This window comes from Callospermophilus lateralis, chromosome 1, assembly GCF_048772815.1.
Source record: "Callospermophilus lateralis isolate mCalLat2 chromosome 1, mCalLat2.hap1, whole genome shotgun sequence".
NCBI classification, from domain to species: domain Eukaryota; kingdom Metazoa; phylum Chordata; class Mammalia; order Rodentia; family Sciuridae; genus Callospermophilus; species Callospermophilus lateralis.
In genome coordinates this window covers 65,571,358-65,583,757 of record NC_135305.1, presented here as the reverse complement: position 1 = coordinate 65,583,757, position 12,400 = coordinate 65,571,358, and the positions used below count along the sequence as shown (strand labels likewise).

Genomic DNA, 12,400 nt, shown 5'->3' with positions numbered 1-12,400 from the left:
CATACATAAATACAACACTTGGTTTGTAACATACTATGATTGTTGGTCTATGCATAACCCTCATAATATTTTCATATACGTGCATGACTAAACTTTAGTTATGCCTACATTTAACTTTTAATTTCATTTTTATAAAAATTAATGACTACTCAAGAATTCATTGTTAACCTCTATACCTAAAATTAGGTCAAGTTAAAATATATACACAGGTTTGGTAATTCACATTTATCTGCATATTCCTTCTATCCTTTCTACCTGTCTTCCTTTTGACTTATCTTTTTACCACAGAGATAACTAATAATCTGGATTTTCTTATTTATTACAAAATTATTGAATGTTTTATCACTTATCACAAATATACTTAAATAATGTATTGTACAATGTTACTTCTTTAATACATAAAAATACTGTTATGTTTCCCAAATTGAGTAGGTACTACATCATCATTGTTGAGTGCCCAGTGTTTGTTCAAAACTCTTTTAAAGTATTTTGAAAGCTTCTTTGGCATAGTATGTAAAAGCTCATCTCTTTGTAAAACTAATATGAACAGTTTGTAGAAAGACAGAGGTGGGAACACTCAAGTGAAGACACACTAAAAAGAAGAATGCAAATTCATTCTAAGAAAATTTTTAATTACTCTCTATTTTTCATCTCTATTCTCACAATTATACTGTGTCTGTAGGAACAGTATAATTCTGTATATCAGAATTACCTGGGTGGATTTTTAAGATACAAATAAAGGTATAAACCTTGCAACCAACTCCATGTGAGGAAGACGCTCTAGTCTAGTGGATATTGAAGAAGCTCCCTAGATGATTCTGAATTGCTTCATGTGATCTCATTCCCAATGTGAAAGAAAACATAAAATAAAAAATAAAACAGCTGTTAAGTTGGTTAAGTCCTTCTCAGCATGTCTGAAATCTGAGACTCTGTAATCCTGTCATAGTAAGAAGTAGAACAGCTAGGGACAGACTGCCTGGATTCTAGTTGTGAGAGACTGAAAAAAGCACTGATCTATGTGCATCAAGTTTCTCATTTAACTATTAGAGATGATATAATTCTAGAATCTTCTTTATGAGTTTATAGAAATGTAATTAATTAATATAGATAAAACTGTTAAAACAGTATATGGAAAGTAGTCACTGCTATTGGAATTTGTTTTGTGTATGGTTGTGGAGATATATTGGAAAGCACTCATACAAGTGAAGAGTTGTGGAACTTAACCTCTGAGATAATGCTCCTGGAATCTTCACACTAAGTGTTAAATATTGGTTTAAAGATCCATTCCAATTTGGCACTAACAGTTGCAAAACATGATATTATTGTAAACATAAGAAAAAGCACAAATTTCCTTAGATAATTAAAAACACCTTCCTTCCACTTTCATTTGAATTTGTGGTGAATAATGTTATCCAGTAGACAAGAAATAAAAAAAAAAGTGATTTGATTTTTGGTACAGAAAAGCACTGATATAATGTAAGCTAGAATGACATCTTTTCAATACATATGATAATACATATGATAATAACTTCTATGTTGTCTCCTGCTTGTGGTATGTTGCTTAGCTCTACTCTCCAAATTCTAGTATTGTGTATTTGTTTTCCTTTTCAAAAGAAACAGTAGGTCATACATACAAAATGTTTATGATGTTTAATAGATACAGTTCTACTGATAGCAAAATTTTACTGAATTTGGGAAATAAATCAAATTGTTCTCAAAAAAATATCAAGCAAAATGATTTAAGTCATTTTGATTAGGTACACTTTACTAAAAAAAAATCATTATTTTATAATAGTGATGACTAAGCAAATTAACTTCAGACGACTGAGCATAAAATAGTGCAGTAAGGCAATAATAATTCCTAGATTGCCAAAGATAATATAATTTTAGAAACATGGTTAAGGTTAAAGAGCTGTAGCAACACTCTCATGCAGAAAGCTCTTCTCCAAAGCAAATTGAGCACTTGGTAAATGCTGTACTTTATGTGCATTTCCTTTCAAGAGATTAATATGTGTCTATAATAACATTGTTGACTTATTTATACATTTAAATCTACAAGATTCAGAACTTAGGCCCAAATGATATATTGCATGCAAGCATTAATTTCAAGTGTTCAATGAACAATTGCTTTGAAAAGCCAAGTGTTGACTATTTGCATTTTATAAGAGCCAAAAGTATGGAAAAAGCCAGGAGGTACAATTTAATAGCCAATATGAACAGGCCAAATACTGTTAAATGGCAGTGAGGATCAATTTCAACACCCTGCACCACCCAGTTTTCTTCTGTCAGTAACTACCCTGCTTTATCACAGACACACCACATTAGGAAAACCTTGCCCCAAATCAGTATCTACTTCTTCATTCTCTGACTTGAAGCCACTCCTAGAAAAATGTGCCTACAGAAAATTTTCAAAGGCCATTTGGTCTTTTTTTATTGGAAGAGATTCCTTTTGGTTTTTCAAAACACTCTTCTCATTTTGAAACTAACATAAAATCTGATTGCTCTACCAGGACTACCTTGTGTGCTTCATCTATAAATTTCTGCAGCTCCCTGAACTGAAGAACCATCTGGGTCAGCAAAGCAAAATATGTAGCAGATGGACAAGAATTATGCAGCAAATAAAGGAATCTACAGTGAATAGGACCCATTATTTCTCATTATTATTCGCATTCACTCTAAATATTTATTATTATTATTATTATTATTTTACTCTTAGATGATTTCAATTTTAGTGTTTTAGAAAATCAAAGCTTTCAAAAAATTTTCTCTGAAGACTGTCTTCCTCCATTGGAAGCTGTCATTTGACAACATTATTATGGATTTGTAGTGGAATCTTTTCTCTATTTAATAAAAAGAACACTGGAAAAGCCAGCACAAAATGTATAAAATATGTATAAAGCTACTGATGAAGCAGGCCATTAAGCACTAAGTGGTTACTAAGGATGCACTTATAACAGGATCTGGAGAAAGGACACTAATGGGAAGTGGCATTTGTGAAGTATGGGTTGGTGACAGTAGCAAAAGAGAGGAAAATAAATGGAGGACACTTACAAATGGATAAATAAAGAATGCCTGAAAGCCCAAATTAAATTGGCTACTTTAGGTTTCTGAATCACAGAAGGATATTAGAAAATGAAGAAGGACATATGACTTCAGTGATTATTTTATGAATTCTGCTTTATGTGAAAATATCTAATGGAATGTGCAGTTTCTATTAATTACAAATAACCTTTCAATTTTTTTTCACAGTGTGTAAAATTGCAAAAGTCATAAGATTGCAATCACCTTCTTTTAGATAAATTATATATTTGGTGACATGATATATGAAATGACATGATTGTACATATTATTTATTTGGGGGTGTTGAGTATTGATCCCAGGGGTGCTCTACCTCTAAGCTACATCCTCAACCCTTTTTATTTTTTTATATTGAGACAGAGTCTCACTAAGTTGCCCAGGCTTGCCTTGAACTTTTAATCCTTCTGCTTCAGACTCCTGAGCAGCTAGGATTACAGACATGCACAACTAAGCCCTGCTGACTGATGTGGTTTTAAGGACAAAACAAAAATTGTCAGAATGAGCAATCATTCAACTTGAATTGCATGTGTTTGGTATATTTACTAGGCTAGTAGAATTATTTTTCTTCTTTTAGTAACTAGGATATATTCCCAATATCATATCATTGCATGTTTTTTCTAGAAGATTTTTTTTAACATTTTAAATAATGTATATCATGATATCAAGACATAGTAATGCTTTCCCTTGTTGATGCTTTTGCTGATCCAATAACCTTTTCTGAAATGGTGAGTTTCTCTCTTTTGAATACTAACTCAAAAAACCAGATTATACTTTTTAGCCATTTTCTTCATAAACAAACATGATAGGTAAAGCTTTTTAAATTACATTATTTGAATGTAAGAAAAACTTTATTATGTAGGTAATAAAATGAATGGTTTCATCAGTTTGTAATGATAATTTAAAAAATTATGTTGTGCAAATCTGTCATAAATGTTTTACATATAATGTTCTCACTCAATCATCAAAATGTATCAGTAGGGTAGGTATTATTGCTATCTCCTTACACCTAAGAAAATTGAGTCTTGAAGAAGTCAGTTTATACTGCTACTTATGTGGGGGTATTTTGAATTACACTCAGGTTATCAAGTTCTATTACTATTGTGTTCTTAAACACCCTGCTCTGCTTTGTTATGATTCTTGTGCATATATTATGTACCAGGAAATTTTTGCTGTTCTTTACATGTATTAGTGCAACCCATATTTTCTTAAATCTTTTAATTAGTTACCACTGATTTAATATTTTAAGCTGAAGAACTAAAAATTGCATGATTTGTTCAAGTCTGCTCCACAAAGTTGAGGCATATTTAAATATAAGAAAACATCCACCTAGCCTATCTACACAGGTCTAGATGATTCAAAACTTGTTGGATACAGTACCAGGATGTAAAGACAAATCACCTGGTTCCCAGTGCTTTTTCATCTCATTCAGTGCAGAACATATACCACTGGAAAAAAGCCACCATGAAGAATGCTGATTGTTTCATCTTTCTAATTTCCACAATAAAAATCTAGATTTTTCAATTGTGAACTATGAGCCAATTGACCCAGAGGCCAATTTTCAAAAATATCAGCATTTTTTTAAGCCAGGATTTGGAAAAGGCAAAGAAAATTCTTAAAAAAATGTAAATAGTGTATTATATAATAAGTAATTATATAAATATTACAGACAGCAATAAATATAATGTGTTATATTTCTATGTTTCTGTTATTACTCATTTGTCCTTTTGTTATTTAGATTTGGTGAAAATTTTATGCACCTTTTAGCTGAATGGGGGCATAAATTGCCCTGTCTTTTTTCTTTATTCTTCTGCCATATCTCAGATTGATCACACACAACTCTGCTCTATATTGACATGGTCATTTCCTCAGAACTGTTCTTTTGTCATTATTTGTGCATAAGTAGATGCTATAATTTGCAACTATTCAGTTTTTAGACTCTAAATACAGTTTTTAATATGTGACTAATTAACAATCTAATTTCAGAGCTTATTTTCCTCCTGAATTTTGCAATAATCTCATTTTAAAATGCCTCTCTGTGCAGAACATGGCTTTCCATTAGTTTTACTTCCCTGTTAATGTAGACCTCAGTACAGTAGCACTGGCTTTATGGGGAGATAATGAATTCTAGTAGCATCAGCTGTAAAGGAAAGTAAGAAAGCAGATATGAACACCATGGTACAATGAGAGCATATAGATTTATCAATTCTTAGATGAAGAATGCTATATTATTTTCATAATGGTAAAATTTAATAAAAATTAATTCTAAAAAATTATGATTTATAAAGTATACCACAAACTATTTTAACAAATAAATGCTGCCAAAATAAACATACATTCATATGGGTGAGCCTACTCATTTGGGACAATGATTATGTCACATAAAGTTCTTAACCAAAAGCAGTTTTATTCTTAAACAAAAGCACCTTCCGTTAGCAGTTTGTATAAATGCTGACTATATCCCAGGACCTTTTGGAACACCTGACAACTGACTGCTCTGGTACGTTATATTTGTTATACTCAGGATTTATGAGAATTACTAAAACCAACCTCATCAGAGTAAAGTGTAAATCCCTGTAGGGTATCTATTACAAACTCTTCAAAGTAAACTTATGTGTTCTAAGTAAATCAATCCACTTAATTTGTAAACCAAGAAAAAAAATCACAGAAGGTTTAGATCCTGCATAATAATCTTAGGCCATGAACAAATACATTCGAGGTATAAAAAATCTAAGTGTCATAAGTGTTTCTTGGAGGCAACTATGATAGTGAAAGTTGTGCTATTAATCTCTACTATCTTTTTCTGTTACCTCCTGCCTTCCTTGTATTTTGTTCCAATTATTAATTGAGTTTGGCTCCACATGTGTGTTAAAAAGGAAGATTTCTAAGAAGGAATTAAAATGAACAAATTGACCAACAACAGGGACAGAGATTTATTTTATACCAATATTTTGAACTAAGATGAAATGTCCGGAAAACTAAAAGTTCTATTACTGGTTATATGAGTGCTTACTCAACAGTTTCCTCTTTTTCATCTTTAGGAATGTATTATATTCAAATCTAAATAATATTGATATGAAAATTACACATTTGTTTCCTAGGAGAAATGGCCTAATTTCTTCTCAATGCCTAAGATCTTTCGTTACGGAGTTTATTTTATTCTGTTTTTTTCTTCCATATAATTATTTGTAGTTTTTATCTGCACTATTGATTATTCTAGTGACAATATGAATGTGTCTTTTCTTGCACTATCATGTGTAGAAAAATAGAAAATAAGAAAGAGGAAGGGGGGTGACTGGATTTCAGTAAGGCAGTGGCAGTGGCAGCTGCTACTGTAAAGAAGAGTTTTCCGAGTTCTTACATTTTCTGAGAAAAGTGGTGTCTACAAAGGGTTTATATCATGTTCTCTGCCTCAGCCGGGCTGGCTGGGCAAAATAACCGGGGGTGACGAGCAAATTGTGTAGATTGATACAGCAGGAGTGGAAGCCATTTATTGTAGGACAGGAGTGGTATTTATACATTCTATACAGCTTATCTTAATTAACATAAACTAGATACAGCAGTCAACCAATAAGGAATCTCCACACTTAATGGCTTGCTTTTGTTACTTCACAAACCACTCCCTCTGGCATTTTGCCAGGCGCCATCCAGACTTGTTTACAGACTCTAACATTTCTCTGGCAAAATGCCAGGCGCCATCCTGACTTGTTTACAGACCTTAACAGTTCTCTTTCAACAGGTTCGACCACCAGATTCCTGGGTCTTCCAGAACTGCTTCTCAATACAATACCGCTGCTTCTCCGTGTCCATGCTAGCAGGGCCTAATGACAGTAATTATGCCACCCTCATCCCTCAATCAACTCAATGATGCAGAATTTGCTGTTGGAAGAAGGGGGCGTGGTGCAGGTGGAAAGTGTCAACCTTCAAGTGGCTACATACTCCAAATTCCAGCCTCAGAGTCCAGAATTCCTGGATATCACCAACTCCAAAGCAGTGTTAGAAAATGCATTGAGAAACTTTGCCTGTCTGACCACTGGGGATGTGATTGCCATCAATTACAATGAGAAGATCTATGAACTATGGATGATGGGAGACAAAACCTGACAAAGCTGTGTCCATCATTGAGTGTGACATCAATGTGGACTTTGATGCTCCCTTAGGCTATAAGGAACCTGAAAGACAAGTCCAGCATGAGGAGTCAACAGAAGGCTAAACCGACCACAGTGGCAATGCAGGAGAGTTGGGCTTCCGTGCCTTTTCTGGCTCTGGGAATAGACTAGATGGAAAGAAGAAAGGGGTAGATCCCAGTCCCTCCCCAATCAAACCTGGAGACATTAAAAGAGGAATTCCCAATTATGAATTTAAACTTGGTAAAATAACTTTCATCAGAAATTCACGTCCATTGGTTAAAAAGGTTGAAGAGGATGAAGCTGGAGGCAGATTTGTTGCTTTCTCTGGAGAAGGACAGTCCTTGTGTAAGAAGGGAAGAAAACCATAAGTTGGGACTGTTGACTGGAAAATAAAAGAATCAACTGCAACATATTAGCTTTTAGTTACTGGCTCTGACAAGGATGAGACTATCATCAGAGAATGCTGTTACTTAGGGTTTGTTTAGCATTACCTAAGAATTATCAAGTTTGACTTGGATGTAAAGCAGCAGGACTTTGTGATTGTGTGCTTGATTTGGGGAAAGAGTGAGAGCTGTCTCTGAGGTTCCAGAGTCAGCCACCTCCTCACTACTTCATGCTTGCAGCTCAAGGGCTCTCCCACTCTGCCTCAGCACAACAGAGTTTCCTCATTTCTTACAAAACCAGTGGAGGAATTGAATTGCTCTAACTTAAGGTGTTCTTTCTCTTCATTTTCACTTTTCCCAGGTCTGTTTCGTAGGCATTGTATCTGGCTTAGAAAAACATGGTTTAAATAGATATGTGCTCTGTAAATAGTGGCTCTCCCACTCCTCTGGCTGCAATTTAAGTATTTGAGAAAGAGTGTTTTTATTTTTGTTTTACATATTGATTTTTTTCAAAAGTACCACACCTCTAAAGGAAACCTATATGATGATTTCTTGTGGAAATAACTGGTTCCTTAGTTGACCTATTCTATAATAAAACAACTCCATGATGAAGCCAAAAAAAAAAAAAGAGGAAAAAAAATTGTATTTTAATAAGCTCTTTGGGGAACTCTTACACACCCTACTTTAAAAGCTACTGCCCTAGATTTCCAAACTAGTATTCCTTTTACCCTATGGTACAGTGGTGTGATTCAATTTAGTTAAATGCAATAAACATGGTTTGAGTGTCTGAAATTGATCAGGGATTTTGCTATGTGCTATGCATGCATATGTGAGTAACAAATGATCTCTATCTTCAAAGAACTTACATTTAATATTCTGTTTTAAACCATTTTATTTTATCACAGTGACATTTCCAGATTCTTTAACAGTATACTTTGCAAGCTTTCCGCCCACATAAGAAATTCACCACTGAGAAGTAATCTCTGGACAGTTCTTTTGTGATCTCAGTTACAGTTCAAGATTTTGAAGCGTCAACAATCATTTTGAAATGTTCTGTGTGGATTTCAGATACAAAATTATTTCATTGCTGTTAGTTCCTAACTACCCGTCTTATCTCTATAGCTTATGAGTTTTGAGAGGGTAAGATGAGCAAAGTTTCCCCAGGGGCCAGAGGTATCAAAATCACTATATTTCAAATCCTAGTTTAGAGAATTGGGTTGTATAAATGCTCTTGAGTCTAAAAATGTCAGGGAAAACGTTAGTAGAAAAGCTCATAATGCCTAATGAATTAAATTGATCTTGAAATGTAGAAAGTTATTTCAATATGTCTAATATAATACAGCCAAAATAGTACCAAAAAGTTCATATTACATTTCCCAACCTTACCTGATCACAAAAAGCCTGGACTCAATTCATTAATCAATATCAGGTTCACTGTGTTAATAAGCTTTCAATTACAAAATCAGTCAATAAATGAGGCCAGGTTTAGGACCTACCTCCTTTCAAACATCAGAGTTTTGGGTATATTCTATTCTTTGAATTAGGAAATGGTTTTCATACTACATCTTTACATATATTTTTATTTCTTCCATTACCCGTAATTTATTTTCAGACATAGCATTGTACCCTTTCATCTAACATCATGGAAAGAACTATATATTTTTTCTACTTCAAATAACTGCCGAATACCACTGCGGACTTTACTCCTTTTGCGAAAGAAAGCCCAGGGAAATCTCTGCCTCACCTCAGACATGACGTGTATCACAAACAGGCCTCAGGCCTTCTCTGAGAGCCTGTGGAGCATGGCCCATCTGGCAATGCTGAGTTGTGGCCTTATTTCTGGCAAAGTAATCAGTTGAGGGAGCCAAGAAAAAGAGAATTAGGAGCAACTGCCCGTATATCAGACTAAAAGAAAGTGATGAGTGTATGAACTCTCCCAGTGGGTAGAGAACCCTTCCTAAATTATTCTGGCTGCCTTTGCAGACACATAGAATGCCCTTTCCTTATTCTGTTCTCACTGGGATCTTCCACTTTCGCACAGGAGATCAGCAGCAGTGATGCATTAAACTCATTTGAGCAAACACATTTGAAACCCAGGCCTTTCATTTAAGAGCAACTTATCTCACAAACATCCTTTTGAACTTTGCAGAAACTTAAATAGTGTCTAAAAATTTAAATAGTGCCAACTTTTACCTTCATGTATATCCACTGAATAATTACTTTCACAATGAATATTGCCAAACATAAAATGAAGGATCACTAAACAATTTACTGAGAATGGAGCATTCTGGAGAAGCACATAGTTGTACCACTACCAGTAATAACAGAAATAGGAACATGTTAGTAGTAATTGTAGTATATATTATACATGGATAATGAGTAAGTACTAAAATTAGTAGCCATCTAATAATTGAAGACTTTCAGGTTCCAGCAGGTTATGAACATTGAGGAAGCTCACAGATCTACTACATAAATGCATGGGAGATAAGAGAAATACATTAGGCTGAAAATACACCTATATTATCTGAATTAATCCATACACAAATTCTGAGAGAATAATTTTGTACCCACATTTGTTAAGTTAAAATCATCATCAAGGCTGGGCATGGTGGTGCACACCTTTAATCTTAGAAGGCTAAGGCAAGAGGATGATGAGTTCCAAGCCAGTCTCCGCAAAAGCAAGGTGCTAAGCGACTCAGTGAGACCTTGTCTCTAAACAAAATACAAAATAGGGCTGGGAATGTGGCTCAGTTGGTTGAATGCCCCTGAGATCAATCTCCCGTACCCCCCACCACCCAAAAAATAATCATCATCAAGGTAAATATATTTCCCAAGATTATACTCCATGGGAATATGATTTAAATCTGGGTCTCATTCTAAAAGCCATTCTCTCCCCATTAAACTTATATTTAATTGCATGTGTTTTTCAGAAGGAGGATAAGGAGCACAAGGAATTCACTCCTTTAAGAAGGACTAAAATATTTTTATATGCAATTTATATCATGCAACCTGCTTATTATAATGCTTTGGGAAAAACATAGTAATGATATTACTATAACATAATGACCATTTTTCTTGTTTTTAGCTAATTCACCTCTCTAATCTTTCATTAATAGTTATACTAATGATGGAACATTCCAATGCCAGTGTGACACTCGTTACATTTCTCAGGAATAATCTGCAGAATTTCTCCCTGACAGGAAAGAGTCATATTCATATTATTCTTTTACTCACATTGTCCTTTGGATTCTTACTGAAAGTTATTTTCACAAAAAATGAAGACCACCTCCATACACTAGGAACTCATACAAAAAGGAAAATTGTTGAGTCATACAATAAATGCATGAGTACATGTGCAAAATCATATTCGTGATAACATGATTGACTCACTTAACACTATGTTAAGTGAGGTAAGTCAGGCACGGAAAGAAAGAAATTGCATGATCTCACTCATACACAGAACCTAAAAATAGTTGATCTTGTAGAAATAGAAAATAGAGTTGTCTTTTCCAAGAGCTTAAATGTTTGGGGTGGAGATTGGTAAGATCTTGAACAAAAGGTTCAAAATTTCAATTAGTGGGGAGGAACAAGTTCAGGAGATTTATTTGTAGGAAATGAGGACTGTAGTAAATACATGTGTTCTTTAAAAATGTTAAGAGAATGAATATAAGATGTTCACTCCACAAAAATAACTGGGAAGTCAAATAACTATCTAATTATCTGGATTTAGACAACACTCCACTATGTCTACATACCTCAAAACGATATGCTGTACATGGTAAACACAAGTTTAACTGCCAACTAAAAATAAATGAATAAATATGTAAAGGCAAGGAAAAGAAACAGATAAGTACAGAACATTATATTTATCATTGTGTCTATCTCTAACAAAACCTTGACTACAGGTTTGAAATTGATATTCACATTGATTTTATACTCATTTATATTGCTTTTATAGATATTTTGACATTCAGACAAACATGGAGTACATCTTATTGTAATTAGAATCCAAGTCTGTGATTGTACATGATTGGAGATTCACTTAGGTGTTTTTATGTATGTACATAGGAAAGTTAAGTCAGATTCATTCCACTGTCTTTCCAATTTGTGTCCCTTCTCCCTTCTCAAAATTCCTCAATTTATCCCATCCCTGCCCTCCCCATTAGGGGTCAGCATCCATTTAGCAGAGGGAACATTAGGCCTTTGGTGTTTTGGAGTTGGCTTACTTTGTTTAGCATGATATCCTCCAACTTCATTCATTTACCTGCAAATGTCATTACTTTAGTGTTTTTGTAATTTTTTCTTTGCACTCTCTAGGCCAAAAGTAATGTCTAGCGGTTCCATTTATTTAGTTGTTAAATCCAAAAAAACTTAACATATATTTATGTTCTAACAACTTAGCAGGTTTTCTGGAAAAAAAATACATAAATTGAAAGATCAAAATAATATTTTCAGTTCATACTTAAATAACTGTGAATTGGATATATGCACCTGTTTGGCATTGTAAGGCTCCTCCAGCCCTTAAATTAAGCCCTCACACCCTCATTTCCCGCTCTGTGTTGATTTTCACAAGGTATTTGCTTTTTATCATGAAACCACAGGAAACACAGATTTGCAAGGTATGATGTCATCAAAAGAAATGTAACTTCAATATGACACTGAAATTGTGAAATGCCTCAAGTGAGTAAGTACACTCATTGTCAGATGTTGAGTGTTGTTTTCTCCTTGAAATTTTAAAATATGTGCAGCTATCCTATGAGCTCCATTCCTCGAAAGAGTGTGTCAGTACATAGTTTGGGAAGTATAGTTGGA

General features: G+C 34.1%; 1 pseudogene; it reads left to right on the top strand.

Moving 5' to 3' along the window:
* The first annotated feature begins 3,752 nt into the window (after positions 1 to 3,752).
* Positions 3,753 to 7,613, top strand: LOC143397558 (ubiquitin recognition factor in ER-associated degradation protein 1-like; annotated as a pseudogene).
* Positions 7,614 to 12,400: the final 4,787 nt, after the last annotated feature.